The sequence below is a fragment of the Callospermophilus lateralis genome, chromosome 4 (assembly GCF_048772815.1).
Source record: "Callospermophilus lateralis isolate mCalLat2 chromosome 4, mCalLat2.hap1, whole genome shotgun sequence".
Classification (NCBI taxonomy): Eukaryota; Metazoa; Chordata; class Mammalia; order Rodentia; family Sciuridae; genus Callospermophilus; species Callospermophilus lateralis.
This window is the reverse complement of record NC_135308.1, coordinates 120,673,238-120,679,237: the sequence shown is the minus strand read 5'-3', so window position 1 is coordinate 120,679,237 and position 6,000 is coordinate 120,673,238. Positions and strand designations below refer to the sequence as shown.

Genomic DNA, 6,000 nt, shown 5'->3' with positions numbered 1-6,000 from the left:
ATACTGTAAAATCCAATTGTATTGTTAGATTTGGAATAATAACAGATGTAACCTGCATTAAAATAATACAACAAAAATGGAGAAAGGAGAATAGATTTATATAGGAGTAATGTTTCCATATGTCACAGATATTAAGCTAATATAAATCTGAAGCTGATTCTAATATGTACATGACAAAACTTAGAATAACTACTAAAAATACTTTAAAAAATTGAGACAAATTGCCTCAGTCCGGCTGCAGCAAAATAACCGGGGGGTGACGAGCAACTTGTGTAGATTGATACAGCAGGAGTGGGAGCTGTTTATTGTAGGACCGGAGGGGTATATATACATTACACACAGCTTATCTTAATTAACATAAACTAGATACAGCAGTCAACCAATAAGGAATCTCCACACTTAATGGCTCTCTGTCGTTACTTCACAAACCACTCCCTCTGCAAAATGCCAGGCGCCATCTTGACTTGTTTACAGACTCTAACATTTCCCCCTTTTGTTTAATTTAAATAACGACCATAGTGGTTTTTACACAAACACCATAAATAATCTGCCAGGCCGGTTAGCTCAGTTGGTTAGAGCTTGGTGCTGATAACGTATGGGCCACTCTGCCGCAGTCCGGCCACAGCAAAATAACCGGGGGGTGACGAGCAACTTGTGTAGATTTATACAGCAGGAGTGGGAGCTGTTTATTGTAGGACATCTAACTATATCAATAATAACATTAAATTGTCTTTTTGCTTTATATTTTTATGTGTCTCATGACAATTTAATTCCACTATTCTCTATACTGCTTTCTTTTGCCTTAAATTAATGTTTTGTAATGGAGCATTTTAATGTCTTAATAATAACATTAAATTGAATTAATAAGAAAAGAAGAAAATCCGGGCACAGTGGTGCATGCCTGTAATCCCAGTGGCTTGGGAGGCTAAGACAAGAGGATCACAGGTTCAAAGCCAGCCTCATCAACAGCAAGGTGCTAAGCAACTCAGTGAGTCACTGTCTCTAAATAAAATACAAAATAGGACTGGGGATGTGGTTCAGTGGTTGAGTGTCTGAGTTCAATGCCTAGTACCCTCCTTCCAAAAATAATATCACTTTTCACAAACTCTTCCAAAAAATAGAAGAGCAGTAAATAATTCCCAACACATTTATGAGGCCAATAATACTCCATTATCAAAAAGCAAACAAAGTCTGCCCTGGAGAGGCCTGACCCACCCTATGGTCCATTGTGCTGGAGAGGAACACCACCACACTGAGGTTCCCTATTCACTAACATGTGGCTCCATTATCCAGTCTCCATCTTGGGAAACTGCAGCCACCACCTCAGCCCTCCCCACGTGGTAATCTCCATTATGGGACATTGGACAGGGCCAGGAGGCAGCTGCCTGTTGCAGCACCACACACCACACACCACACACCACACACCACACACCACACGCCTCCCAATGCCATCATACAGCCCATCCTTCCAGCCCCATCTCTGAAAGTGGTTGTTTCCATCTTAGGACACCTCCACCGCCATCTTGGATTACCTCTGCCTCTGCCATCTTTAGCTGGAGCATCTTCCACCTTGGGACACTGACAGCCCAACATTGAGGTACCTGCAGGTGCCTTGACATGACTGCCACCACCAACTAGGCACATGGCCACTTCCATCTAGGGGCAATAACCAGGACCTGGAAAACTGTCACCAAGGTCCTTGTGGGCCTAGTTGCACCAGAAGTATCTTTACTAGGTGTGCTAACAGAGAGCATCCTGTTGTAGAGGCAACAGGGAGCATTTCATGGGATCACCTCTCTCTCTTCCTCTCTCTTTCTCTTTTCTCCTGCTAACAGCCAACTTCTTTTGATTACCCTTTCACTAGTCCTATAATCTAATACCTCTATATTCTCACATCCTACCTCATATTCCACAAGACTGTGAAAGAAATAAAAGTCCTGTGTCCTGGAATGGAGTGAAGGCTTCATGGACCAGGTGGCATCCAGGCCAGACCACGAACATGAGTGGATATTGAGGCAGTGGGAAGGGATCATCAGGGCTGGAGAGGACAAAACGAACCAAGACACAACCACAGACCTACTGACAGTGGAGTGTTTGCACTGGCTGAAGGGATGTACTCTAAGAGATGCATAAAGCAGAGAACAGAAAACCTCTTCTGACAAGAGGGCAAAATACCTTCCCCACAGAGAATCTACATGCTCTCTGTGAAGGTGAAGTAGCCGAGGATCACTCTGCAGGTCACCCTCCACCCCAAGACCCTAGTCTCTTGGAATCAAATTCATGAGCAAGAACTTTCCTCCATGTAAACTGTCTTTTTTCCAAAAAGTAAAACAAAAACACAAGCAAACAAAACAAAACTCAAAAGAAAAAGAATCAAACCAAGCTTTGACCCCTTGTACTTCACTTGTGCTCTAGCTGTCAGGCTAGGGAGACTGGGTCTGCTCTGTTACTCACACTGGTTCATTACTGCAAGGTCCCCAGCGGGTTGTACTCCGATTATAGCTCCCTCAAAACAGCAAACACCACACAACACACACACTCACCCAACAAAAGGCAGCATCAACTAAAGGATCTACTGCAATATTACTATACTAACCTAGCATATTTTAATCCTTTTTTTCTGACACATTTACAAAATATCTGCACTCTGTACTGCTGTGGAAGCATTACAAATGTTGCATTAGATCCCTCTTCTTGAGGTAGTTCAAAATCTTGAGACAGTAAATTTATATATTTTTCTCTACTACCATGGATGTGTAGTAATTGTAAAAGGCCTAAAACCAAACTCCTTACCTGATTCTCCAATAATTTTATTTTCCCCCTCAGATCATAACAAACTAACAACTAAAAAAACAAAAAGAAAAACAAAACCCCATAAACCTATATGAAGTCATACAAAAATTTTAAAAACAAGCAAAAAAAAAAAAAAAAAAAACCCAAGAAAAAAATCTGTGGCGGGCTGGGTTGTGGCTCAGCGGTAGACCGCTCACCTCCTTTGCCAAACTACAGGCATTCTATAAAGTACTCAAGTAAAAATTGGGGAAATTTTTAGGTGGAAACAAAATTAACACCAACTCATTCTCTGGCAAATAAATTGTTCTTCTAAAATGCCATGTCCACATAGAGAGAAGTTTGGAGAAACTGTCTGTAGGAGGGCACCTTATAGGCCAGACTCCCCTCAGGCATGCTGAGAGCCACAGCCGAGTTTGTATGGCCCCTGGCATTTTGCCAACAGTATTGATTGACAGGCGAGGCATTACTATCCGCCTCTGCCGCTACTTTTGAGTTCTCCCACTATTTTGGAGTTCTCCTGGGGATTTCCGGGGATTCCCCAAGAGTTCCCATTGGTTGGGGAAGTGCAGGAGGAGGGATTTCCGGGAGAGATATTTCCGGCTGGGGGTTCCTGGAGGAGCCCCTATGATTCGGGAGAATTCCCCCTAGAGTGTGAGGTTTTTTTCTTGCAGTTCAAAAATAAAGTTTGTTCTTGCTTCAGTGGCTCCTGATTTGTGCCCAGCCAGACTGCGGCACAGGCACAGGCACAGGGATATTGGAAGATGTCTGCATCAGGTAGGCCAAGGAGCCCTGAGGGCCTTCAGCTGGCATTTTGTGCTGCACACTTATGTCCTCCAGCCCCTGAAGCCAATGCCTCAGCTGTGTAAGTGCTTCTGCACCAGCACATCTTTCCGCTGCAATTCATTCTTTAGTTTTGAGACGTCTTCACTGATAACTTGCTCTGGTTTCTAGACAGACAACTGCATTTTTTTTTTTTTTTTTTTTTTTTGTAGACAAAAAAATTGTCTTTCAATATCCAGAAACTTCTGGATACACTGACCAACAACAGTTCAAATTTCTTCCTGATCGGGGCCACTGACATAATCCTGACTCACAAGACTAGCAAAGCCTCGAATGAGGATTCCAACTCATCACCAAGGTGTTGCTAGAAGTTCTTGGCGCGCCAGGCGCTGCCAGAAGCAGTAAAACCTGACCCCAAGTCCTAGCTGTGGGGGTGGCATGCGAGGAACACACCATCCAGTGGAGCGTCCACGTCTGAGATGCCGGGCCATGGCCCATCCATCTTCCGCATCTTAGTGAGACCGTGTCTAAAAATAAATAAAAGGGCTGGGGATATAGCTTAGTGGTAGAACACCCTAGGTTCAATCCCTAGTACCAAAAAAATAAAAATAAAAAGCCAAGATCTGGATGCAGATACCTTCATTAATAATGAAATTCCATCATTCCCTCTCAGTAGATAAAATTCAGATGTCTATCCATCTAATACGAAACCATGGAATTAACTCTAGCTTTCACCTTATGTGTATTTTAACTTCCTTGTTAAGAAAGTGAAAGCCCTGTATTCCACTCTCCTATTTAACCATTCCCTCTCCCCTCATATGTAACCAATCTCTCATCTCCTGTGGGCTGTGTCAACCCACAATGGTTCATTCTTCTCCTTACTCATCTGACTCCCGTGCATCCAATCACAGACACCTAACTCATTCTAGGTGGGCTGTGCTAATCCACAAGGCTACTACTCCCCTTGGGGATGACTTGAGTGACCTCGCTCTACCAGGTTCCCTCTTCCATAAGTACACCCTCCTGTTGTTTGAGCCCTGAGAGACTATGTAAGGCTGCCCCCATGTGGGCAAGTCTTAGCTTAGACCCTAACACCATACTCCAGGCCAGTTTTCCTAATGGACTCCCACTTCACCCTTAAGAAATTGGTATTTCTTTCTTAAATGTTCGAAATAACTCACCTAATAATTTTTTGTGTGAAAATTCCTTTAATAGAAGGTTCTTCATTCTTTTCTTTTCTTTCTTTCTTTTTTTTTTTTTGTGTATCAGGGATTGAACCCAGGGGCACTCAACCATAGAGCAACATTCCCAGCCCTTTTTATATTTTATTTAGAGACAGGGTCTTGCTAAGTGCTTAGGACCTTACTAAGTTGCTGAGGCTGGCTTTGAACTTGTAATCCTCTTGCTTCAGCCTTCCAAGCCGCTGGGATTATAGGCCTGCACCCACTGCACCACGTCTTCATTTTTTCTCTTTAGTTTTTGTAATTATTTTTTGCCCTAGGAATTTGTCCATTTCTTATAAATTTTCCAGTTTATTACTATAATTATTTGATAAATCCTCTTATCTTTTAAATTATGTAAAACTTTCATTAATTTCTTTTTATTCCTTATACTGGCTAGTTTTACTTTAAAGTTTGTCTGTCTTGTTAGGGGTTTAATTATCTTTTCTAAATACCAATTGTTGTCTATATTGAATCTGTTTAATATTCCATAAATTTCTTTTATCTTTGTAGTTGTATTCCTTCTATTTTTAAATTTTGTTGTTTTGTTACCTTTTGTGGCAGAACTTAAATCTGAGGGATCAGCAGTTTTTCAGTAAAGGATAAGATGTTGAATATTTTAGGCTTTGTGAGCCATGTAGTTTCTACTGCAGCTATTCACTCTGCTATTCAGAGTATCAAAGCAGCCACTGACAAAAATAAACAAATCAGTGTAGCTGTGTGCCCATAAACCTTTATTTATAAAAACAGGCAGTGGGCTGGATTTAGTCTATGGGTCATTGTTTGCTGACCCCTGACTCAGAACCTATTAGATTCCTTTTTAGTCTGTTTCCAATGCTTGTTTCTCTTGGCATTTATCCATATCATGTCTTATGGTAAATCAGGTCATTTTCTAGTACCAGAATTGCACTTGAACAACTGTAGATAGTGTGAGACTTCTAGAAGGTACTCTTCCCCAGATAATTTTTGTTTAAGATAGGTAGGAGATTTACATTACTAATAGTTCCTCTTAATCCCTCTATTCCAAAGCAACATTGGGGTCTCAGATAAAAACCTGAGGTGTATACCTTCTCTCAGCAGCCCTCTCTATTTTTGTCCCTTCACCCCTATGCATCTATGAAAAAACCTTGTGTAGCTTCTAAACCTCTTGGCTTCCACTTTCAGAACTGGCAGGAAGAGGGGGCTTTAAGAGCCAGATTCATGTCTC

General features: G+C 41.7%; 1 pseudogene; it reads right to left on the bottom strand.

Moving 5' to 3' along the window:
• Positions 1 to 3,489: 3,489 nt before the first annotated feature.
• Positions 3,490 to 4,064, bottom strand: LOC143398523 (mediator of RNA polymerase II transcription subunit 28 pseudogene; annotated as a pseudogene).
• Positions 4,065 to 6,000: the final 1,936 nt, after the last annotated feature.